Source organism: Microtus oregoni, unplaced genomic scaffold (assembly GCF_018167655.1).
Source record: "Microtus oregoni isolate MIOR12 unplaced genomic scaffold, Mior012 000029F_ref0000214, whole genome shotgun sequence".
Taxonomy (NCBI): Eukaryota; Metazoa; Chordata; class Mammalia; order Rodentia; family Cricetidae; genus Microtus; species Microtus oregoni.
In genome coordinates this window covers 5,343,860-5,370,256 of record NW_024543088.1, presented here as the reverse complement: position 1 = coordinate 5,370,256, position 26,397 = coordinate 5,343,860, and the positions used below count along the sequence as shown (strand labels likewise).

At 46.3% G+C, this 26,397-nt stretch overlaps 1 protein-coding gene and 1 pseudogene across 4 annotated transcripts in view; one reads left to right on the top strand and one right to left on the bottom strand.

Annotated features, from left to right (window-relative positions):
• The window catches only part of Smurf1 (SMAD specific E3 ubiquitin protein ligase 1), a 101,472-nt gene that overhangs the window by 40,570 nt on the left and 34,505 nt on the right, over positions 1 to 26,397 (top strand). The window lies entirely within an intron of this gene.
• Positions 8,289 to 9,496, bottom strand: LOC121464865 (annotated as a pseudogene).

Here is a 26,397-nt window from a genome sequence, read left to right as displayed (position 1 = left end):
TTATGAGCACAGCATGAAGGTGGATCGCTTGATTTCAAATTCTTGGAAGCAGGGCTACTTGCTGTGAATCCCCCAGTGAGGGGCTGGGGTGTGGTTTAGTGGTAGAACACCTGCCTAGAATTCCCCAGTGAGGAGCTGGGGTGTGGCTCAGTGGTAGAGCACCTGCCTAAAATCCCCCAGTGAGGGGCTAGGGGTGTGGCTCAGTGATAGGGACCCTGACTAGAATCCCCCAGTGAGGGCCTGGAGTGTGGTTTAGTGGTAGAACACCTGCCTAGAATCCCCCAGTGAGGGGCTAGGGGTGTGGCTCAGTGGTAGAACCCCTGCCTAGAATCCTCCAGTGAGGGGCTAGGGGTGTAGCTCAGTGGTAGAGCACCTGCCTAGAATCCCCCAGTGAGGGGCTGGGGTGTGGCTCAGTGGTAGAGCACCTGCCTAGAATCCTCCAGTGAGGGGCTAGGGGTGTGGCTCAGTGGTAGAGCACCTGCCTAGAATCCCCCAGTGAGGGGCTGGGGTGTGGCTCAGTGGTAGAGCCCCTGCCTAGAATCCCCCAGTGAGGGGCTGGGGTGTGGCTCAGTGGTAGAGCCCCTGCCTAGAATCCCCCAGTGAGGGGCTGGGGCATGGCTCAGTGGTAGAGCACCTGCCTAGAATCCCCCAGTGAGGAGCTGGGGCATGTCTCAGTGGTAGAGCACCTGCCTAGTATGGAGAAGACATCCTCAGCACTGCAAAATAAATAAGTAAGCATCAAGCAAACTTAGACTGCTTAGCACTGCCACCTTGAGTAGATTACTCAGTCTCCTTAGTGTTTCCATCCTTCAGTCTCCTCATGTTAATGTGGGGATAATAATAGTTACTTATTCCCAATTAATTGTTTGAAGTAGATGGTAGCCTGGATTATATAGTAAGACCCTGTCTCAAACAATAAAAACACCTGAACCCTACCTCAAGTCATCCTCTCCATTAACATTTTGTTTTTTTTCCAGGTAGGATTTGTCTGTGTAGCCCTGGCTGTCCTGGAACTTGATCTGTAGACCAGGCTGGCCTTGATCTCACAGAGATCCGCCTGCCTCTGCCTCCAGAGTGTTGGGATTAAAGGCGTGTACCACCACCGCCCAGCTGAGAGATTTCTTCTTTGAGCTTGTGTGTCACTCAGTGTTCTGTCAGGGGCTGTGAGAGCAGTTACCAGCAAACCAGGCAATGTCCTCGAATTTACAGAGAAGCACAGATGAGTTTGTCCTTGCCTTAAATGGAAGGTCTGTGTAGCTTTGGAAAATGCACGTCTGTCACATCTTGGCATCCGTTTGTTTGTAAAGTCTGGTTATGAAAAGATGTGGTTTCTATACATATATTTAAAGTATCCTGAGTCATGGATTGAAATTAATGCCTGACATAATACCTACCTGTAAAAGATTTCTGCTTTGTCATGTCTTAACATGAAGGTCATGCATTTACTGGTTAATTCATGACAAACATTTAGCTGGTTCAGCAGTACTCATTCTAAATACTCCTCTGTGTCAGTGCCCTTTGAGGTGGTTCTGTCTTGGATTGAAATTAGCATTTAATTTTGCAGGACTCTTAGGACAGGGGCCCACATACGCGCATACTGTAGATTGTTTCATGACTGTCACATTGATGGTGCTTACTTCTTTTCCAGATGACCTGGGTTCAGCATCCATGCTGGCAGCTCACAACTGCCTGTAATTCCAACTCAAGGTGATCTAATGCTCTTGTGTAGCTTATTTGGGGTGTTTGTGTGTTGCTCCTGACTTCAGGTGCTTTCAGAGGCCAGAAGAGGCAGTTAGATCTGGAACTGGAGCTCCAGACAGCTGTGAGCCACCTGATTGTGGTACTGGGAATCAAACTTGGGTCCTCTGAAAGAGTACCAAGTGTGCTTAACTACTGAGCCATAGTTCAGCCCCATCACCTTTTTTTTTTATTTTAGAAAATTCAAATGTTCATGATCGTATCACATTCAAGGCCCTTTGAGCTTGTATGTATATATGTGACAATACAAAAAGGAAAATATGAATTGAGTACTTTTTGTTGTTTATCACTCCTGCCATTAGCATGGGCTTGAAATGTCAGAGTTCCGCTTACAAGATGGACTGCACATTGTTTAATTTGTGTATGCATTCTGTCTGGTTTGGATATGAGTATACACTGTCTTACAGTGTTTAAACTTGAGCTGGAGCACTCTGCCTGCTGAGTGAGCACGAGGACGTACATCTGGACCCAGCATTCACATGAAAAGGCTGGGCATGGCAGCATACACCTGTAACCCCAGTGCTGGCGAGGTGGAGCTGAGCAGATGCCGGAGCTCACTAGCCAGCCAACCTGGCCCAAGTGGCAAGCTCTAGGTTCAACGAGAGAGCCCATCTCATAACACTAAGGAGGAGAATGGATTGATGGGGACACTCCCACATCAGTCTCTGGCCACATGCTCACGTGCCCGGATGCACACACACACACATACTACAGATACATACTCAGGTGGGTGCATGAGCCTCAGGGTCATGCCAGCGTGTTCAGCATTTGTTGTGGAGCTCTGTTCATGTCTGGACATCGCTGGATAACTCAGGAAGCATGACCTCACATCTTTCTGGTTCTGTATGTTCTTCTTGCTTCTCGGGGCATAGATGTCTCAATTTCCTTTTCACTGCAGTCGTGAACTCTTCCTTTTTAGTCTTCTATTTCGAGCCTCAGCTTGACTATTAATAGAGCATTTCCACTGTTGACTTCCAGGCTCTGACTCTGAGTTAACGATGCTGTTCTAACAGGGCTAGGCAACTTACCCAGCTTGTCGCTGAACCCCGGGGAAGCTGCTGTGTGCAGCAGTAACACAGCTCGGGACTAGGAGCTGTTCTTTATGCTTCAGATAAAAGTATCAAAGTATCTCCTGGTGGCAACAATGAAGACTTGCCGGATGGCTAATTTAGAACTGGCCCAAAAGGTCTTTACTGAGGTCCGCTTGACTCTTGAGAGCTGTTGTATGGCATAGGAAATTTGAGGGCTGCAGTGACTGCCTCTGGATGCTCTTGGGAAGTGGTCAGGGGTGCTTGAGAAGAACTTTCCTTCCACTGGCTGCTTCTAGGGCTTTGCTGGATCCATTATCTGTGGCTCAGTGGTATCTTATCTGGGTTCATAGCTTTTTGCTTATTCTACATGGGCCTTTTGAATACACAGATTCACGGTTTATATGTTTACGTGTGTGTGTGTGTGTGTGTGCGTGTGCGTGTGCGTGTAGGTCAGAGGTCAATGTTGGAGATCTTCCTCTGTCACTCTGCAGCTTCTGTTTTGTGACAGTCTCTCAGGAAACCCTGAGTTCAATGGGTCAGCGTTGCTGGCTGACCAGTGAGTCCCAGGGATCTAACTTTGTGTCTCTGGCACTGGGTGTGCCAGGATTTTACATGGGTGCTGGGGATCTGAACTCTGGCCTCATGCTTACACTGCAGAGTGTTTGTTCCACAGAATGAGTCATATCCCAGGCTCCCTGTTCTATTACTCGAGGGAGGCCAGTCCCAGAGGTGATGGATAGATTCCACCATTGTGTCCTCCTTTATCACTTTTTGAAGATTCTCAAGCACAAATTTCTCCATTGTTACCTCTACCCTCCTTTTTCCTCTTCTTTTTCTGGGATTGTACTTCAGCTCAATTTAGAGTTTCTTACTGTGTGAGTTTAGTTCATTTTTCGAGACAGGGTTCTTTGTGTAGTCCTGACTGTTCTGGAACTCACTCTGTAGACCAGGCTGGTCTTGAACTCATAGAGATCTGTAGTGATACTTCATTTGTATTTTAATAAGTAAAGCTTGCCTAAAGATCAGAGAATAAAACAGCTCCACTGATCAGCCTTACAGACCAGGCAGTGGTGACCCACACCTTTAATCCCAGTAGCCACACTAGTTTGCCATAGAAACCAGGTGATGCATGCCTTTAATCCCAGCCCTAGAGAGGAATATAAGACGGGAGGAGACAGCTCTCAGACACAGTGTCATTCTGAGATTCCTGGAAGCAGATTTGCCATTTTGAACTGAGGTAAAAGTATGACCTTCAAGTTGAACCCCAGTTCCTGCCTTCGGGTTTTTATTAATTATGCTATAGAGATGTAGCTGCCTCTGCCCTCCTGGTGCCGAGATTAAAGGCGTGCACCACCATGCCCAGCTGTTTTTCTATTTCTTACAATATAAGCTTAGACCATGATTTAAGGCTTTTCTTCTTTTTCAATAAAGACATTTAATCTTAATTTATTTTTCCTATGGGGGGCATGTAGCAGGATGGCTCACCAGGTAAAAGTACTTGCTGTTCATGCACAGGAACCCTTATACAAAAGCGGATGTGCTGCACATCTGTAATTCCAGCATTCCTATGATGAGATGGGAGGTGGGGTAAGGAAAATAGCCCTAAAGCTCAAGGGCCAGCTAGCCTGAAATATGCAGAAACACAGAGAGTCCATGCCTTAGCAAGGTGGAGGGAGAAAACTGAGCTCCAAAAGTTGTCTTCTGATCGCTACACATGAGCCATGCAAGAATTATTTAGAGGTGTTGTGTTTAATTTCCAAGTGTTTGAAGATGTTCCTAGCTTCTCATACTGCACGGTTTCAGTTCTAGTGATTACAGTGTTGACGTCTCCTGCTGCTAGTCTAGATTTTTCTGTTTCTCTTGAGTTCTGCCATGTTTTGCTTTATGTGTTTTGACGATTTAGGCACAGACATCGATAGGTGTGCAATGTCCATTTTTAATCCCTCTTAATTTTCTTTGCCCTGAAGTCTGCTTGGTGTGTATGAATACAGTGGGTCTGGCCCTTTTGTGATCATTACATGTCACACCTGTTCCTTCTTTCTGAGCTGAGATTGTCATGGTTATCCATCTGCTGAGTCCTAACCGGGTCAGACCTGTGCCGTTTCGAGCTTTTTAAAGGTTTATTTATTTGTTTGTTTATTTCATGCATATGGATATCTTGCTTGCATGTATGTCTGTGTACCGTGTGTTTGCAGTGGCCATGGAAACCAGAAGAGAGTGTTGGATGCCCTGGAACTGGAGTTACAGATGGTTGTAAGCCACCATATAGTTGCTGAGAATCAAACCTGGGTCTTTTGAAAGAGCAGCCAGTGTTCTTTTTTATTATTGTTTTTATTGAGCTATATATTTTTCTCTGCTTCCCTCTCTGCCTCCCCTCTCCCACTCAACCCTCTCCCATGATCCTCACACTCGCATTTTACTCAGGAGATCTTGTCTTTTTCTACTTCCGATGTAAATTAGATTTATATAAGTCTCTTTTAGGGTCCTCATTGTAGTCTAGGTTTTCTGGGATTGTGAATTGTAGGCTGGCTTTTCTTTGCTTTATCTCTAAAAGCCACTGTTAGTGAGTACATATTATATTTGTCTTTCTAGGTCTGGGTTACCCTACTCAGTATGATGTTTTCTAAATCCATCTTTTTGCCTACAAATTTCAAGATGTCATTATTTTTTCCACTGTGTAGTACTCCACTGTGTAAATGTACCACATTTACAAGAATTTATCCATTCTTCGGTCAAGGGGCATGTAGGTTGTTTCCAGGTTCTGGCTATTACAGATAATACTGCTACGAACATAGTTGAGCACATGCCCTTGTGGTACGATTGAGCATCCTTTGGATATATACCCAAAAGTGGTATTACTAGGTCCTGAGGAAGGTTGTTTCCTAATTTTCTGAGAAATTGCCACACTCACATCCAAAGCGGCTGTACCAGCTTGCACTCCCACCAGCAATGCAGAAGTGTTCCCTTTTCCCCACAATCTCTCCAGCATAAGTTGTCATCAGTGTTTTTGATCTTGGCCATTCTTACAGGTGTAAGATGGAATCTCAGAGTTGTTTTAGTTTGCCTTTCTCTGATGGCTAAGGATGTTGAGCATTTCTGTAAGTCTTTAAGCCATTTTGGAATCCTCTGTTGTGAGTTCTCTGTTTAGGTCTGTACCCCATTTTCTTTTTTATTGGATTATTTATTCTTTTGATGACCAATTTCTTAAGTTCTTTGTATATTTTTGGAGATCAACCCTCTGTCTAATGTGAGGTTGGTAAAGACCTTTTCCTATTCTGTAGGCTGTCGTTTTGTCTTGTTGACCGTGTCCTTTGCTTTACAGAAGCTTCTCAGTTTCAGGAGATCCCATTTATTAATTCTTATTCTCAGTGTCTGTGCTACTGGGGTTATATTTAGGAAGTGGTCTCCTGTGCCAGTGCATTCAAGTGTACTTCCCACTTTCTTGTCTATGAGTTTTAGTTTTTATGTTGAGGTCTTTGATCCATTTGGACTTGAGTTTTGTGCATGATGATAGATATGGGTCTATTTTCATTCTTCTACATGTTGATATCTAGTTATGCCAGCACCATTTGTTGAAAAGGCTTTCTTTTTTTCCATTTTATATTTTGTACTTCTTTGTCAAAAATCAGGTGTTCGTAGGTGTGTGGGTTGACATATGAGTTATTGATTCGATTCCATTGGTCCTCCTGTCTGTTTTTATGCCAATTCCAGGCTCTTTCCCGTACTGTAGCTCTGTAGTAGAGTTTGAAGTCAGGATGGTGATGTCTCCAGAAGTTCCTTTATTGTACAGGTTTGCTTTGCCTCTCACCCCACCCTTTTGAATTTAATGTGGTAAGACTCAGTGTCCTGTGAGTAGATAGATACTGTAGGCGCGATGCTGCCCCACTGGCCTTGCTGGGCTCAGAGCCTGTGTTGTGTGGCCAGCCTCTGTGGGTGCCTCCATGCTGGCAAACTTTAGAACCTCCCATAGTGCTGTCTGTCCCTGTTTGCTGCCTAGTGCTCACCTGGCAGGAGGCTCAGTGGTTCCCCACAGTTGAGGAGTGCTGGTCGTTTGTATTTGAAAGCCATCCACTGTCATGCAAAACCCTGATCCAAGGCACACTACATATACACATGCACACACAAGGACCCCTGCTTTCTTAGTTAGAGAACCACAGCCCCTCATCCTGAATAAAGGCTCTAAAATGGCACTGGTCAGTAGGTTACACCGGGCTGAAGCGTGGAGCCTTGTGTTCTCTCTATGGATCTGGGCCTAATATGTTTTTTGAGATGAGGTCTCATGTGGTCCAGGCTAGCCATAAATGTCTAGAGCCTCCTGTCTTCACTTGCAGAGTGTTGGGACTACAGATGCGCACTACCATGCTTGGTGTATGTGGTGCTGGGGATCAGACTGAAGGGTTCGTGCCTGCTGGGCAAGCACTCTACTGAGTGAGTTAAGTACCCAGCCCTACAAAGTGGAAATTTTGGGAGTGCTTGAGTTACATATGGATGGAGTTTGGAGCGATGTTGGCTGTAAGGAAAGCCCACCAGTGGCAGCCAGTGCTTGGTGAGCCCTTGGCTTGTCATCGAGGCCCATCCTGAAGATAGGATTCATGCTGAAGCCAAGTTAGAAAGGGCTTGCTTTTTCCTTGCCTGAGATACCAATCTCCCCCCCCCCCATTTTATGGTGACGGGAATCAAACCCAGGACTTGTGTGCAATGGGTTCTCTGATGCTGAGCTCTATCCACCCCCAGCCTACGCCTGAGATTTTCACCAAACTCTCAGCGTTACTTAGGGCTTGGGAAAACTCACAGTTGAATCAGAATGGTTTCTCTGCTCTGATATCATGGTCACTTATCAGTCAAAGCTGTGCTTGTGCATTATGGAAACGTTTCAGAGGATGTGTTGAACCCTGCTCTGTAGTCTTTAGACTCTCTGGTCTCTTGCCCAGCTGAGATGCTAACTCTCCAATGCCCTTAAATTCAGTAGGGAGCTAAAGCTGTAGTTCGGAATTATCTGTGGAATTATCTAAAAATTAAGCTGATACATACCATCCTGAGCTTTTTGAGTTTCAGTGCTATTTCCATTTACTAGAAGCCTTTCTCTTTGTGATACAGAAACTATTCTTTGTTTCTGTTTTATTTTGGATTTGTTTCTTTGTTTTTTCGAGACAAGGTTTCTCTGAAGCTTTGGAGCCTGTCCTGGAACTAGCTCTTGTAGACCAGATTGGCCTCAAACTCACAGAGATCTGCCTGCCTCTGCCTCCTGAGTGCTGGGATTGAAGGCGTGCGCCACCACCGCCCAGCTATTCTTTGTTTCTGTTGATATCCTGTTTTACAAATGTAGTGGGAGGGGGCTTGTTGGTTCCTGGCCACCTGGCTAACTTAGACCTGAAATAATCACACAAAAACTGTATTAATTAAATCACTGGTTGGCCCATTAGCTCTAGCTTCTTTTTTTTTTTTTTCCACTGAAAGTTTTTATTGAGACCAATCACACCAGTCAAGCAAATTCTGGCATTAAGCACCTTCCTCCTTGGCAATGCGGTCTTTCTTGAGTGGTCGGTCCCATGAATGCTTTCTTCTCCTCCATGGTCTGGAAATGACCGTGGCCAAACTTGGAGGTGGTGTCAATGAATTTCAGGTCAATCTTCTCCAGAGCCTGCCGTTTGGTCTGTACCAGCAAGGACTTGCGGAGTGTGAGCACTTGCTTCTTGGTTCCCACCACGCAGCCTTTGAGCATGATGAAGTCATTGGTTATCTCACCATAATGGACAAAGCCACCCAGTGGGTTGATGCTCTTGTCAGAAAGGTCATAGTCGGTAGATGCATTGTTCTTAATCAGCTTGCCATCCTTGATAAGGTAGCCCTGACCAATCTTGTAAATCTTCTTGTTGATTTCTGTCCGATGATGGTAGCCTTTCTGCCCAGCCTGAGCCACAGAGAAGGCCACTCGGGCAGGGTGCCAAGCGCCAATACAGGCAACCTTGCGCAACCCTCGATGGGTCTTGTGGGGCAGTTTCTTTGTATGCCAACGACTGGTCACCCCTTTGTAGCCTTTGCCTTTTGTCACTCCAATCATCTCATCCTGCCCAAACACCTGGTTCACAGGAACCTGCTGCTCCACCTCTCCCGGGCCCCAGTCCAGCTTCTCAGCCACAGTGCCCCCATTTAGCTGGATCTCCATCAAGTGTGCCTTCTTCTGGCGCAGAGGAAGCAGACGTATCTGAGTGTGGGCAATTATGCGGATGACCTGGCAGTACTTCTTCATGCTGTTGAAGTCCTTCTCCAGCTGTTTCTTGCCCATGTCATCCTGCCATTTCTTACAGTATTTGGTGAAGGCCTTCTTCTTAGATTTGTGCCAGTTCTTGTAGAACCGCCTTTTACACTCATCACTGATGTGCTCAGCAAATACTGTCTTGAAGGTGCGGAGACCTCGTGGGGTTTCGACGTGTCCCACGATGCCCACAACTACCATAGGTGGTGTTTCCACAATGGTTACAGCCTCCACGACTTCTTTCTTGTTTACCTTGGATCCTGGTCTGTCAACCTCCCGGACAGTGTGGGTCATGCCAGCCTTGTAGCGTAGAAAGGCTGTGAGGTGAACAGGCTTGGAAGGGTCATCCTTGGGGAAGCTCTTCACTTTCCCACGATGCCTGCTGCTGCGCTTCTGCGGCAAGAAGCCCAAGGACCCATGCCTGGGAGCAGAGAATTTCCTGTGAGACATCTCTCCTCACATGCCGCCGCCGATAGAGCTAGCTCTAGCTTCTTATTGGTTCACTTTTACATCTTAATTTAACCTATTTTTATTAATGTGTATATCACCATGAGGTCGTGGCCTACCAGCAAAGTTTCAGCATGTCTGTCTCCAGAGGCTTCATGGCTTCTCTCTCTCTCTCCACCTTCCTTCTCCCAGCATTCAGTCCAGTTTTCCCTACCTACCTAAGTTCTGTTCTATCAACAGGCCAAGGCAGTTTCTTTATTCATTAACCAATAAAAGCAACACATAGAAGGACCTCCCACACCATACAAAAGGTGTTATTAGCTGGGTGGTGGTGGCACACACTGTTAATTAATCCCAGCACTCAGGAGGCAGAGGCAGGGGGAATCTCTGAGTTCAAGGCCAGCCTGGTCTACAAAGCAAATTCCAGGGCAGCCAGGACTACAGAAAGAAACCATGTCTTGAACTCCACCCTGCAGAAAAGTGTTATTTATGAAGTTTTAGTTGGGTCCTCAGTTAATTTCTAATATTTTGAGTTTGCATTCCTGACATATTTAAGACTGCTGTCAGGAAAGAGTTGGCTGAAGAACAGCTCACCTGCTGGGCTGTGGTGGTGCACACCTTTAATCCCAGCGCTCAGGAGGCAGGCAAATCTCTGAGTCTGAGGCCAGGACAGCCAGGGCTACCCAGAAAAACCCTATCTTGTAAAGATCAAAAACCAACCAAATGAATAATATAAACAAACAAACAAATAAATGAACAACTCACACGACTTCCATCTTTTAATTGTTTATAGCTGTAGGTTGGTTTTGTGCATAAATTTCAATTGAGCAATTCATGATGAGTTATGGGGTTTTGTGTGTGCATGTTTGAGATAATAACTGATGTAGCCCAGGCTAGCTGTGTAAGGATGATCTTCATCTCCCCATCCTCTGCCTCTACTTCCTGAGTGGTGGGATTACAGGTGTTTGTCACACCCCGTTTAAAGTGATGGGGGGATAGAACTCAGGCTCTTTTCCTGCAGGCAGGCTGCCTAAGCCACATTCCAGCTCATCATGCTTCTTGTTGTAGATTTCTTTATAATCACCTCATAGTTGACGACTTGGGTTCTTATCTCATTTCAGCCAGGGGTGTGTAGTTTTCTCCTGTTCTATGTAGCAGGGTTGGAGAGATGTCCCAGATGTCAAGAGCACTTGCTCCTCTTCCAGAGGACCTTGTTCAGGTTTCCAGCACCCATGTTGGGTGGCTCACAGTCCCTATGATTCCAGCTGCAAGGGATCCTACCCTCTTCTTGACTCCATCTGCACACTCACACACAGACACACATACACACATCAATAATAGAAAGACTGAGAATTAGTCTTTAAAAACTGTGCAGAAGTGTGTTCAGTGTATGTATTGTAGACTGGGGCCAGTTTTTCTGCCCAGGTTCCTTGTGTGAGCAGAGTGGAAGCATGAACTGCACTTATCTTGGCACACAGTGCTTCTGTGCGGAAATTTCAGGCATAAAATGGCAGAATTGCTTAGGATTTGGGCGCCATTTTTAGAAGACTCAATCACTCACAGTAATTTATTGCCATTATGAGGGCAGTGGCTTTGTTGAGTTTTGTTGACGTTTCGGCGCTATTCCCACAGGTTAGACTTCACACGTCACTATGGTGGCGATTACTTGGCGTGTTCTCGCTTGATATCTGTAACTAAAGCTGGCAACAGTGGGTGAGGGGCTCTGACCTGGGAGGAGAGGGAAGCCAGTACTTACCCATGGAGCTGAACTGAAGGCAGCTTTTAATTAGATTGATTCATAATTCACTGTGGGGGAACATTTCCTAAATATGATGGTTTTGGGAGCACTGAGCTGCTCATACATCCTGGAAGGAGTGGGCAGAGAGTAGCAGTGTGTTCTGAGTGTGCAGCTCAGCTCTCCTTGTCATTCCCTGTAAGCTGACTGGGGATGCTCTGTCTACAGCCTCCTGCCTGTGCCATGCTTGTTCCTGCCCACGTCTACATTTCTAGCCCTCTGTCTGCGTGGCTTCTCATGGTGATATGGTGTGGTCAGGGCAGGGCATTCCCCAGAGTCCATGCACATTACCTGGTGGGAGTGAGAGCAGCCCTGACAGGCAGTGGGAGGCGAGGTGGGCAAGGGGGTCGGCTCCCATTATCCACGGGACTTAGGATACACACTACTTCCCTCCGAGGACAGTGAGTGAGCGGGACCAATCCTCCCTCCTGGAGGATTGCAGAGCTTCTTTCCGGCCAGAGTCTGTCACCAGCTGCCTGATCGGCAGTGTAGTTTCATGTGCACTGCTTCTGGTTGTTGATTCGTGATGACTGAACTCTGGGTTAACCGTCCAGGAACCCAGGTCCAGACAAAACTTGGTGTCTGCAAGGCAAGCCTCCACTAAGCCGCATCTGAAGCCCCCAAGCCTTTTACTGTAGCAGGGTTAGATATGCTCCGTTCACAGTTGAAGACTTTGGCTTCTTATCTCAGTGCAAGCTAGACTGGGTTTCTCTGTTAAAGTGTCTAGGGGCTAGAGAGGGCAGTTCAGTGGTTGAGAGTGCTTACTGCTCTTACAGAGGACCACATAGTGACTCACATCCATCATTTTAAAAAAAGAAATACATGTTGTCAGGTGATGGTGGTGCACGCCTTTAATCCCATCACTTGGGAGGCAGAGGCAGGCAGATCTCTGTGAGTTCGAGGCCAGCCTGGTCTACAAGAGCAAGAGCGAATTCCAGGACAGGCTCCAAAGCTACATAGAGAGGAACCCTGTCTCGAAAAGCAAACAAACAAAAAACAAAAACAAACAAATCATGTCAAAAGGCTGGAGAGATGGCTCAGCCCTGCCGTACATGCTTGGAAACACTACCTAGCACTTCAGTACGACATTGACAGATCAGGAACCTGTAAACACTTGACCAGGCAGATTGTGAAAGATGGCTTGTTTATAGAAGTGAGTCCGGTCGAGTGGCACCCCGTCTGACCTCAGCCAGGAGCACAGGCTTCCGGTGCCTCAGATTTCTGCAGTTCTGAACCTCCTCATGGTGCAGGTGGGAAGCTGATGGCCTGGAGAAGTTGAGTAATTTCCCTCATGGCGCCCATCTGATAAAGAACTGAAGTGTGAGTTTTGAACTCATGAGTTAGTAATTTCAAAACCCTCAACTGTTTATCGGTGTGCTGTAGTGGAGGAGATTCTGTATGGCCTCGGGTTTGTGTTGTTGAGTGTGGAATCTCCAGACACTGAGGGTGGAGGTGGACAGGGGACTTTGTGACATGTGATTAAGGCCAGTGACCCATCCTGGGAGGCAAAGACAGAAAACCCGTAACTTAGTCTGGGGTCCAAGCTAGGGAGCCTAGAAAGAGTTAGAGAATGCTGGCGTTGAATACTGGGGATATTCAACTGAGGAACCTGGTAGGGCAAGTCCTGTAATTGAAGGAGGTTACGACTTTGTGCCTCCTTGATATTTTCACTTAGTTGGGCCACCTTCCTAGCTGTCCATACCTAAAGTTGCAAAGACCAGTCCTTATTAACCTGGGTGGATTCTGCCCTTGGTAAATAAATCCCGGGTCTGCAAGAAGCTTCGCTCTTGTGGGCAGTTGACATGGGGGGGGGGGGGGGCTGGTGTTGTTTTCACCTCTGAGATGGGCTTTTTCTTTTTGGTCTGAATGTGTCATCATGGTGGGTTCTGACTTGTTCCAGAAAGATCTTTTTCTGGAGTGGTTTTGAACATCGACATGGCTGAGGCTTGCAGGTGGAATGGATTAGGGCCAACCCATTTCCTGTGTAGCCCCAACTCTTAGGGTGTGTGAGGCCTTAAGAAGGTACTCAGCTCCTCTCTCCCCCCAGCATTCTTACAGGGTTATTCTGAGCCCAGGCCACGCCAACCCATCAAGTTTTCTCTCATTTTCTGTCCCTTATCCTGAAAATAGATACCAGCGTAGCAACCTGAGAGAAATGCTTCCTGGGCTGCTGTGGCTCACTGTACTATACTCACATCTGGTCCAGGTTTGGTGGCTGCACATTATATGAACTATTCCAAATTGTGTGTGTTTCAAATTATGTAAAGAAACAAATAAGTACCCCAAAGCTGGTACAATATTTTGGGAATGTGTTTCCCTTAGATTCCTTGGGTTTACATACAAACTCCTAAAATGCCCAGATAGTAAATATTTTATTCTTCGTAGCCATATGGTCCCTATTGCAGCTACTCAATTCTAGTGTTGTAGCCATAGATACCAAGCAGGTCCATGAGTGTGACTGGGGGCCAGTGGAATTTTATGTACAAAACCGGGCACAGTTAGCCAACTGAGGCATAGATCAGAGCTGCTGGCAGCCTCTGCAGGGTTGAACTCTTGCAGAGACCAGCATACAGGCAGTAGAGGTGTGTCGTGACAGAAAGGTATTTCCTATATTCTTGGAGGAAAGGATCCCGATACCAGATCATTCAAGTCATTGGTCATTTTTTTTCTCTCTTTTTTAACTTTGAATTGTGTGCCTGTGTGTCTGTGCATGTGAGAGCAGGCACTAGTTTAGTCCAGAAGAGGGCGTTGGACACGCCTGGAGTTACCAGTGGTTGTGAAAAGTTAGTGAATGCTGTCTTCCTCTCATAATGTGGAATTTTCTATTGTCCATCTGTCTGTCGTCTATCCATCCATCACTGTACACATACGAACATACCTGTAGTTCTTTGTTTTTCATTTTAGGCAAGATCTGACTTGTAGCCCAGGCTGGCTTGAATTCGGCTGTGATGCTTCCACTCAGCATCCTGAGTACTGGGATTACAGCCGCGAACCCCCACTCCCGGCTCTCCATTTAATGCTTCCAGAGTCAAATACAGTCCTCTGAAACCTCAGGAAACAAGAACTCAGATGTGGAAGACTACTACATTTGATGTTTTAGAATGGAGAGCAGAGTATTTGTCCTGGTCTCCCTCCCACCCCATGTCATGCGTGCTCCCCTTTCTTGGTCTCTCCCTTCCGTCCGGCTCTGTCCCTGTGGTGGGTTGAGGAGTTGATGTCTGAGTCAACAGTTTATGTGGCAGGAAAGACAAAGGTTCTTGCTCTGCTCCACACACACACCCACACACACACACACAACAAGGTGCCGCAGCCTCCCTCTGCTGTAAGGAAGGGGAGGGGCAGATTTGGAGCTTTTCAGCCAGGATCAACCTGTTTGACCAGTGTTTGGTTTTCAGTCAGTAGAAGGACCACTTTTTAGAAAGGCTGTGTGCAGGCCGGGATAAGATAAAAGATTTACATTGTTAGGTTTGCAGAAATACTCACCTTGGGTCACTGAGGGAAACTGGCCTTTGACTGCTGGGGCAAACTGAGTTACCTGGTGTGGGTCATTCACTTCCCATTGACTGACTCTGCTGGGAAAGCTTTTAAAGGCTTCAGAGAAAAACAAAACAAAACAAAACACCAATCAGTTGTATCTTACCTTTTTTTAAAATTATTATTAACGTATATTTATAGATGTATTTTATTGTGGTGGAGGGGGGGCATGCACCCACTGCAGCACACATGCAAAGGTCAGAGGACAACTTCCAGGAGTTACTTCTCACCTTCCACCTTGTGGGTGCTGAGAATCAAAGCCAGCTGTGGTCATCAGGCTTGATGACAAGCATTTTTTTTCCCACTGAGCTATCTTTTGGTTCTATTGTTTTTTTCTTCGGAGGGGTTGCTGGGGATTGAACTCAAGCCTTAGTATGCTGGGCAAGAGCTATCCTGGAGCTACACCAAAGCCTCATCAGTTAGATCTTCGAGATTCTGTAGCCCTGTACCTCACCAACCTCACAGTGTGCAAGAAACAGGCAGGCGAGTCCCGGGATCCGCCCACCATGTTTGATTTCTCTTACTGCACCCTTTCTGTCTGTCCCAAAGCCGCCTACCCCTGCAGACAGCCTGTCTCACTTCCACAGAAACAAACCTCCAAACAAAGCCAACTTCCTGGTCCCATTGCAACACAGTTCTTTGTTTTGTCCTGAGATAGCTCTTATATAGCTTAGGCTGGCCTTGAATTCCTGATTCTTCTTGTCCACCTACTGAGTGCTGTGATTTTGGTAGGCACCACCACACCCAGGTGGTAGGCTTTATGCATGCTAAGCTGAGCAATAACCCCAGCCCAAGTTCGTCTGAATTCTTGCCATCTGCCTGTAGCTCATTGGAAATTTTGTTCCACTTGTCAGGGTCCATTTTCTTAGACAGACCCTTGGCTACTGAAGATTCTGTATCAAAGGAGTTAAAAGATCTGCTGGGAGAGTTGTGTAGGTAACTTATAGAGACAGGAGGAGTGTTCTAGGGCCATAAAGCACAGCTGACGGGGAAGGGAGTCTCTAGGGTAGGGTCTGGACAGGAGAGGAGCAGGTGGTAGAAGCTAGATGGAGGAGCATGTTGGAGGGATCCAGAGATAGATGCACACAGGAGTGTATTTAGATGTGTGTCCATGACAGTGTGTGTACACAGTGTGTGTGGATGTGTAGGCACTTTCATATATCAGTACATGCAGGTGTGTGCACCTGGCGGTCTGCCTTGGGGGAGGCTTAGGGATGGTGGGTGATCTCATGGGAAGTGGGTGCTGAGTGCTAGGTGTTTAGACTCAATGAACAACATTATTATTATTTTTTTAATTTACGTTGTTTTGTGGGTGGGTCTAATCCTGACTGTTCGGGACATTGTATAATGAAGTGCTTTATTCCCTTATCCAACAAATCATTATTTCATGTTGAAAGTGAATCTGAGCAAAGAGGTGCCAGCTCCTGTTGTGGAGTCCCGGCCGGAGAGTTGCTGGGGTTGAGCAGGACAGGCCTGACTGAGAGCTGTCACAATGGTGAATTGAGGGGACCCTGTGAGGGCTTATGTGCAGCTTCCCCAAAGCCATCTGCAGTGCTCGTCAGTACAGTGCCCCGAGACTGAAGGGCTTGTTTAGAAGAAGCAAACGCTACTGCTAGTAATTTCCAAGTCACTGTTCCATTTATTCTTTGTTTTTAAGACAGAGACTCCTTTGGTCTAGGCTGGCCTGGAACTCATTGCAGATGAGGATGACTTTGAACCCTGATTCTTCTGCCCCCCTCCAGGGGCTGAGATATAGTTGTGTGCTATCAAGCCTGACTTACGTAGTTTTGTGGATGGAATACAGGGTTTTGTTTCTGCTGTGGCCCTAGCCCCGTGCCTGAATTTTTACTGAAATATAATTAGACCAAAGCTTCGCCTCTTGAGGTCAACTTCACACCTTGAAGATATTTCAGTATTTCTTTCAGGAGTCGTTTTTTTTTGTTTTTTGTTTTTTGTTTTGGAGTCTTTGTAGTTGTTAACTTATGTGTGACTATGTGCCTCCCTTGGAACTGGAGTTAAGAGGCAGGAGTGAGCTTCCCATTGTGAGAACTGGGAACTGTACCCCGATCCTCCGTAAGAGCAGTATATGCTCTTCTGAGCCATTTCTCCAGTCTCCAGTTCAGGTTTTCAAATATATTTGGGGCCCTCTCCTTTCTCCTCTGTGTAACAGCTGGCAGTCACTAATTTACTTCGCATCCTCTTAGGTTTTGCTAGTCTATTTGGGATACTTCCTCTGAGTGGAATTATGTAATCCAGGCCTGCTGCTTCTGCCTCTTCAGAGTTTGCATAGCACATGGAAGCTGCATCCCTGTCTTTGCATATATTTGTCATATTAGTATCCTTCTCAGGGTTTTGTGTGTGTGTGTGTGTGTGTTTATTCGTTTGTTTTTTGAGAGAGGATCTTGAGCTGTGTGGACTAGCCTAGACTAATGATCAGTCCTCCAGCATAAGTTTCCTAAGTGGGGTTACAGCTGTGCATCACCCCACCACATATGGCAAATTCCTTCCTTTTTAGGGGGGCTGAGTATTATTCTATGATGAATTTGCCACATTTGGTTTCTGCCTAATCAATCGCATGATGGGTATGCGGAAGGTTTCTGCTTCCCTATCCTTCACTTAGATGTTTTGTGAACCCAAAACTGAGAGATTTGGGGGTCACTGACTTGGGAAACAGCTCAGTTTGGAAGGTGCTCATGGGGACCCCAAGTTTGCACCCCTAGAACCAATCAATATAAAAAGCCAAATGTTGCAACCCCTGCAGCCCAGTGCTGTGCAGTGGGAGGCTGTGGGCAAAGTTCCAGGCCAGTGGGAGGCTGTTGGAGACAGTAGGTGGAAGGCCCTGGGACTCACACTCAGATCCTTTTCTGAACTCCGAATGTGTGCTCTGGTGTGTGTGCATCTGCAGGCGTGTGTATTTAGAGAGAAAAGTCACAGTTGGCCTCAGGGAGAGGAGGGCCATCGACAGTCTTAGACTTGAATTTAAAAGAAGCAGTTGTTTTTTGTTTGTTTTTTTTTTTGTTTGTTTTTTTTTTTAGTTTTTTTTCGAGACAGGGTATCTCTCTGTAGCTTTGGAACCTGTGGCTGAATGTAGCTCTTGTAGACCAGGCTGGCCTTGAACTCACAGAGATCTACCCAGCCTCTGCCTCCCCGAGTGCTGGGATTAAAGGCATGTGCTACCACCACCTGGCTGGGAAGCAGTTTTTAGGCAGTGGAGAGCCTTGGGAATTGTGGAGAATTTTGCTAATGTTGAATAATTCAGTACACACATAGCAGGGATAGTTCAAATCATTGCTCAAGATGTCAGTGGTTTACTTAGTGGACGGGCTATTTATCTGTCATTCTGAAATGCTACTCGATGAACATTCCATTTAATAATTGACAAAAGTGTACAGCAGAGACTTACTCTTCTCTTCCCATGGTTTAATATTCTAGTCAATCACTTTGAATTTTTTTTAATACTTATTTATTATTATGTATACAATATTCTGTCTGTGTGTATGTCTGCAGGCCAGAAGAGGGCATCAGATGTCATCACAGATGGTTGTGAGCCACCATGTGGTTGCCGGGAATTGAACTCAGGACCTTTGGAAGAGCAGGCAATGCTCTTAACCACTGAGCCATCTCTCCAGCCCACTTTGAATTTTCTTAATAGACTGACTCGGCAGAAGTTACGGTTTCTGAGTGAAACCTAGCATGGTAGCACTTGCCTGTAATCTCCGCATTTAGGAGTGGAGGTGGGGGTGAGGACCAGAAATTCAAGGTCATCTTCAACTATATGAAGAGTTTGTAGTCAATCTAGGGTATGAGAGACTCTTTGGGAAACAGAACCCTTGGGTGTGTGCTGTTGACGTGAGTTGGTGTGGCATGTCAAGGACCCTAGCCCTTAGACCCATGGCAATCTTCCCTTCTGGTCCCAGTGTGGCTTTTAAGAGTGTGTGCAGAAAATGTCCACCACAGCTCCAGGATGTTTTTGGCCTGGAGACCTGCAGAGACTGTTCCTACTGAGATGAGCTAAGCCTGCTTCTTGTTCAGCTGTATATACTTACCCTGTCTCCTTGTCTTTCAGTTTGTAATAATTCCTCCTCTTTGTCCAGTTGTTTGCAACCATTCAAACATCTAACACACACCCTAAGCTTCTGGGATGCTGCAGCTTCTCCATCAGAGAACCTAGTCCACCCGATCCCAGCTTTTCTTTGTGTCTGTCTGTCTTCCTTCACTCTCTTAGACTGGCCCAAGTCCCTGGAGCCATGCAAAGGATGAGGCAAGACTCAGTCTCAAAAACTAAACAGTTCTGGAGTAAATCTCCAGTGTTGTCACAGTGTCTCTTCCACACTGACCTCCAAAGTCACAGAGATCCACCTGCCTCTGTCTGGTGATTAAAGTGCGCCACCATTGCCTGACTTGTCTTTATCTTTTTAAAGACTTTAATTATGTGCGTATATGTGTGTCTCTATGTGTGAGTGTGTACCCACTAGTATAGGTACCCAGAGAGGCCAGAGCTTGGGAGCTGCCCAATATGGGTGCTGGGAACCAGCCTTGGAACCCCTGCAAGAGTGGTTAACTCTTGTAAGCACCGAGCTTCTCCTCAGCCCGGTTTTGGTCTTTATAGATGTTATTTGTGATTTCTTTTTTCTTGAGCATACTGGTACAATTTTTTTTCTTTTTGTTTTGTTTTACCTAATCTTTAAAAAAAGATTTTGTTACTTTTACTTATTTTGTGTGTTGCAGTGTGCTGTGTGCCGAGGCCTGGCTGTGGTGGTTGGAGGATAACATGTTCTGTCCTTCCACCGTGTGGATCCAGATCCTAAGCGATGGTTGTCTTTACCTGCTGAGCCATCTGGCCAGCCAGGTGGTTTTGGTTTTTGTTTTTTTGAGACAGGGTAAGTGTAGTTCTGACTGTCCTGGAACTCGCTGTATTGACCACGCTGGCCTCGAACCCAACCCACAGAGATCCGTCTGCCTGTGGCTCTAGAGTTCTGAGATTAAGGAACATGCTACTGCACCTGCCTAGCTTAGCCTTTTATTTAGATCAGGACCTGGTCTCTGAGTTGATGGTTATTCCACTGTAGTCTTGTTTTGTTTTAATCGGTGTGAGTTGTTTGCTTTACGTAGTTTCATTTGTTGTTCTTTTCCTAAAAGCTTTAGTTCATTTGTTCACAATCTTTGGGTTTGTTTTGTTTGGATGTTTGTCCGTCTGTCCGTCCATATGAGTCCATATGAGTGCTCAGGCATGTGGAGGCCCAAGGTTGATGTCTGGGATTAACCTCTTTCCTTTCTGCCTCATTCATTGAGGCAGGGTCTATGAATCAAGCCCAGAACTCACTTAGGTGGCCTGTTCGCTCTGAGGATCCCTGTCCTTCACCTTCTGAGGCAGGAATTGCAGGTTGACTGCCATGACCACCAAGCATTTCCGCCAGTTCTGGAGATCTGAACTCTGGTCCTTAGGGGTTATGTGACGAGTGCTTTGACCATTGAGCCACCTCCCCAGCTCCCTTGCTGGTTTCTAATGGATGAAATTTACCTCTGTACTTTGAGGTAGGATTTTGTGTCCTTCAGCTCTTAGTTCCAGATCCTCTTTCTTTTTAATCCAAGAGCTGCTGCAAAACTTAAAAAAATCCCCTGATGCTCGGGTTGATTTACAGATGATGGAGCCGGTGTTTCTCTTCTGTGCCGTGACTTCTGTGGGAGAGTTTAGTTCCTAGTTCTGCATTCACTCTGCAGCTGGTCTCTCCTGCCTCTCTGTCAAGTGCACGAGAAGCAGGAGGAGGTGTTCTGTTGATGTGCTATCCTTCAGTCACCCAGGACACTATCCTGGGCCCCAGCCTTCCCTCTTGGGACCTCTTCTGCCCACATAGCCACACGGCATGCCGGGAGTGTTGCTTATGAGGAGCGGAGCTCTGGGAACGTGTGGAGGATCTCTGTCATGCTGCCTTCATTATACAGTGAGGTGGTGGATGGCAGCAACGGCAGCCTGTCAGCCTCCGCCTCCTCATCCGGGCCCCCGTTCCGTAGGAAGTGAGACTTAGGGTACCAGCATGCTCACAGACCTCCCCCGCTCTTGGTCTGGGATTGAACCAGGGCTGTGCAGAGGAGACAAACACATTCTCAGCCTGTTGGCCCTTTTAGATGAGAAAAAACAGCAGGGTTAGCAGGACAGGCAGAGGGACATCGTCAGCCCCCGTGCAAGCTATTTTATGAATCAGTTTTTGAAAGAGTAGCTGTTGAGGACAGGCTTGGCTGCTCCGTATCACTTTGCTCTCATTGACTTGAATCTCATTCCCTTTTCAGTTGCTTTGTTCTCTTCTGTGTATTTATGCACCAACCTGGAGCAATGCCACGGTCAGCCTTTGGAGTTGGCTGATGGCGAGAATCGTAAATGGCGTATTAATAACCCGAGCAGAGACTGCAGAGGGGGAGCATGCGCAGCATTTGGTGAATGGCTAAGAAGCCGACAAGAACACCAGCTCCTGGCCCTCCCCTCTCTTCTACAAAGTCACTAATACTTTAATTGAAAAGTAAGATTTTTCTCATGAATGTTTTTTATATAGTTATTTTGAAGGAAATTTAAGGATTACTGCCTTAAACAAAGCAAGAAAATTATGCTGTATTATTTACCGTCATTTCCACATTTTTTAAAAAACAACCTCGTGTAACCCAAGCTGTCCTTGAGCTTGACCCTGACTGCCAGTACTTCTGTTACTTCTACTTCTGTTGGGACTGTAGTATGTACAGATGTGGATTTTTGGTTTTGAGACAAGATCTCACTATGTAGCCCTAGCTGGCCTGGAACTCACTATGTAGACCGGGCTGGCCTCCAGTGTACAGAGGACCCCTAGCCTCTGCCTTCTGGATGCTGGGTTCAAAGGTGTTGTCCATTATACCCAGTAAAAGACTTTTGTGTGTGCCCGTGTATTCATGCATTTGCTATGGTGTGCATGTGGAGGTCTCAAACTTGGTGGCAGATGCCTTTACTCACTGAGCCCTTTCACTGACTTCCCTTTTAATTTCCTTTTTTTTTTTTTTTTTTTTTTTTTTTTTGAGGATGCAGTGTCTCTTGTAGCCCAAGCTAGACTTAAACTCATGTCACCAAGGATGATCTTGAACTCGTTCATTTGGGGATGGGAGGTTTCAAGACAGGGTTTCTTTGTGTAACAGCCCAAGCTGTCCTGGAACTCACTCTGTAGACCAGGCTGGCCTCGAACTTCTAATCTTCTTTCATTCAGCTTCTCATGCTGAAATTGCAGGTGTGTCTTCCATGTCAGGTTTATGCGGTGTTAAGGGGTCACCGCATCATACAGTGTAATTAGCCGTCACAGAGGAGCAGTTTATCCTGTCCTCCAAAAGAAGCCTGCTTTGTTTTTATCAACAGACTTACTTGTTAAGGATATTTTAGTATTCCCAAATTACTGGGCAGATAATAGAGCCCACCCCACACATCTGGGAGCTTCCCCAGTTCACACTGACCCTGTGTGCTCTCATTATAACCAGTGACCCATTATTAATGCATTGTTGTTGGAAGGAGTCCTTGCTGTGTTCAGGTTTCCCTGGTTTTCAGGATGTTTCTTTTCTCTCCTTGGGCTCCTCGTGCAGGGGCGGACTTTCAGCCTTGTCTTGTGTGGGGCCTAGTGGTTTCCAGAGGAACTAGCTGGGTGCTTTGTGGACTTACTCAGCTGGAGTTGTTCAACGTCTTCCTCCCTGTGAGACTGTAGGAGGCAGACCCCTGGGGCACCATTGTCACCCAGCATGTCACATGACGCACTAGCAATGGGACTTCACAGTGCTGACACTTACCTGGCTGCAGTTGATTGTGTAGGTTCTAAGCCACCCCCCACCCTCACCCCACCCCCACTCGCCCCCAATAAAGGCATTCTGTTCTGCTCCTTCCACACCTGGTACGCTTTGGTGGTAGGCAGTTCTGCAGTGTTCGGAGGGCGGAGTCAGCCCCATTGATTTGAGGTGCCTCTGTACACTCGGGATGTCTCCCCTTTATTACTCTACTGCCTCATTTATTTATCTCTGTATGGATAGACTCACAGACATTGATGGCTCTGTTTTAGGGAAAGCTTACTGCCTTGTTTCATTGTGGAGAATGTTCCAGGCTGGCCGTTAGGGGCTATTACATGACTCCTCTGCCCTTGGACTTGATACTACCAGTATGAGCTGATCTCCCTTAAATTTTTAAAAAATTTTCTTTTATTATTTTGCAAGTATGAGCCCTTGGTTTCCATATAGGCCTGTGTACCTTGTGTGTGCAGTACCTACAGAGACCGGAGAGGTGTGGGAAATTGGACCCATGTCCTCTGGAAGAGCAGTCAGTGCTCTAACTGCTGAGCCATCTTTCCAGCCTATCTGTCTATCTATCTATCTATCTATCTATCTATCTATCTATTATCTATCTATCTATCTATCTATCTATCTATCTATCTATCTGGGATATTGTCTTGTTGTGTTTCCCAGGCTGGCCCTTAACTCCGGTGCTTAAGTGGACCTCCCAGCAGGCGGGGTTGCAAACATTTGTGGCCAAGCCTGGCTCCTTTAATATGCAGTGTGCACTGAGGTTCACCTCAGTGGTTCCTAGGCCTCATCTCTTATTTGCTGCACTATGACCCTTGAATGATACTGTGAACATGTACACATGCATACTTCATGCATGCATTTCCACTGACTGTGAGTATACCACAGGGTGGAATTGATGGCTCGTGATCATCAAACAGAACTTTGGAAGGATGTTCTCATTCTGTCTTTGACCACAGTGTTTTGAATTCTTTACTGATGTGACACATTGTCCCATTCTGAACACTCATTGTTAGTGCGACAGCAGGCCTCAACAACCTGTTATGGCCTTCTCTCATAGAGTAGATCAGTTTTAAAAAAGCCTTAAAAAAATACATTATTTACCTTTTGGGGAGAGGGATGAGTGTGCCATGATGTGCTTGAGGATGACAGGCAGGTTGTCCTTGCAGGTCCCTGTGTTTGGATTCTGGTCCTCAAGCGTGGCGGTTTGATCTGCTGAGCCATGGCCCCAAATAGATCAGTGCTGATCAGTCATTGGCTCTGCTGGGACATCTTGAGTGGTGGCTTTGATCTCTGAACTGTTTTCCTGTCTGCTTTGATGTATGCCACCTGTCCTGCTCTCTGGTTTGAGTGAAAGCTGCCTAAATAACTCTACAGCATGTGAGAGTGATCAGACGAGCTTCTGTAGGAAGAAAGGGCAGAGGAACTTGTTCAGAAGTGACTGACTTTTGGGGTTTTTGTGGCATGTATGTGCTTTCACAGAATGTTACTTTGCTGAGCCTGAAATCCAAATGCAGCCCTCTTGTCTTCTATGTGTGAATTTATTAATGTAGTTAGTATGCAGGCTGATGAAATGGGACAGCATCTGAGAGAGAGAGAATTCTGACAGCGCTGTTTCTTGCTGTTGTTTACCTACCCTCACCCTGTTTGTGTTTTGACTTGTCTGATGATATTAGGGACTAATGCACTTAGCTTTTATCTGTGAAGTCATCCAGCCTTCCCTTCACTCTCAGCATTTACCACCTTGTTTGAGGCAGCTTCAGCAAAAGAGCCATGTCTAAGGTGCACCCGCAGTCACTGGGAGCCAGGGATGGTGGTGCATGCCTGTGGTCCTGGTACTCTGGAGGCTGGGGGCTGATGTGGGATTCCCCTCTGTATGCTATGAATATGTTTTATTACCACTGGTTATTAAAGAAGCTGTTTTGGCCAATGGCTTAGTAGAGTAAATCCGAATAGAGTTATAGAGAAAAAGTAGGCAGAATCAAGGAGATGCCATATAGCTGCCAAAGGAGAAATCCCCCAGCCAGAACCTTTAGGCCACAGCCTCATGGCGATACACAGATTAATAGAAATGGGTTAATTTAAGATGTAAGAGTTAACTAAAAATGTACCTAAACATTGGCCAAACAGTGTTGCAATTAATATAGTTTCTGTGTTATTATTTGGGTTTGAGGATTAGGAAGTGAACAAACAGTCTCCGCCTTCAGGGGGCTTAAAGTTGTAGTCCAGCCTGGGCTAATAGTGAGAATGTTGTTTTAAAAACAAACAAGAGTGTGGTCAGTGGGGGAGGGGGGTTTGGATTAAAGAGACTGTTCTCCCTGATAACTCTGGGATAGTTCAGGGGGTGGGATTAATTTGATTATCTTCTAGGGTGATGGTCAGATCTATTTTATCTGTTGAGAGAGCTAGGGGTTAAAGGTCTGTGCTTTTCTGAGGATTTCGTTTTCTGCTTTACACCCGTAAGAGGCCAGTCTGAGCCTGAGAAGAAAGACAGTTTTAAGCAGTTGGTAAAAGTGAAAAACAAAAAACTGAGAGTGATCTTAGTTCGCCTTGCTTGAAAGCCCAGCCCTTGGGGCCTGGCAAGGACAAGCAGCCTTTGTGTTTGTTCCTGCTGGTGTCCTGGGAGCTCCCATCAGACCTTGGTGTGTGGTCCACCTCCAGTAACTTGTTGGTTAGTTGTAAAAATACATCGCTGCTCAGAACCCACAGCTCCTCCTAACTGTGGCTTATTAAGCTGTTTAGGGGAGCACACACTCCCCCCAACTCCCTGCCTCCCACCAAGGTTTCACATAGCCTAGGCTAGCTTCCAGTTCACCACATAGCAAGGACATAGACCTTGAACTTATGATCCCTCCGCGCTCCACCTCCCAAGCGCTGGCATTTAGGCCTGCATCATGCTGGGCCTACGTGATGCTGAGGATGGAACCCAGGACGTTGTGTATGCTGGGTACGCATTCCAGCAATTGTATCTCCAGCCTGAGCTGCTTAGGCTCCTAAGCCTTTGTTTTCTGTGACCAGTTCAATGACTGTAGTGCAGTCCTGTCTTGTGGAACTCTGATAGTGGGCAGATATGTTGCATGAACAGTGCCTGCTCATCCTGTGAGCAGCTAATGCATGTTATTTGCTGTGACTGACTCCACTGAAGGGAAGTAGATTGTGTTTTTAAATTCTCACATAACAGGATGTGCCAACAGCCTAGCGCATCCCATTGATAGATTTCATTGAGTACTTCTGGCAGGGGCATGGATGGGTCAGACGGTTGTCTGGGCGACAGTCTGTTCCCTAGGGAGGTGTTGGAAGCACCTGCTTTGCAAGCTGCTCATTAGCTCCAGCTTGTAGAATTACCCTGAGCTTTTTTGGAGATAGAAGACAGCTAATGATTGGGGGATGAGTTGTTGGGATTAGTAAGCACTGCCCTACATGTGGCATTTGAATTAGTGACATTGGGAAGGAAAGATAAACAAATTGCATGGAGACAGTATTCAAATCTGAGTACTTCTGGGTTATAGTATTTAGTCAAAACTTCCTCAGACCCAGATCCAGAAAGACAAATCTAATAGTTATCGCTTACAAGTGGCTTTTAGACATAAAGCGAAGAAAAACCAGCCTATGGGCCACAACCCCAGAGAAACTAGACAATAAAGAGGACCCTAAGAGATACATACATGGATCTCCATAGGAAAATGAAAAAGACAAAATCTCATGAGTAAAGTGGGAGTGTGGGGGTCACAGGCGAGAGAAGGGGAGAAGGGGGGGGTGGAGAAAAATGTATATAGCTTAAT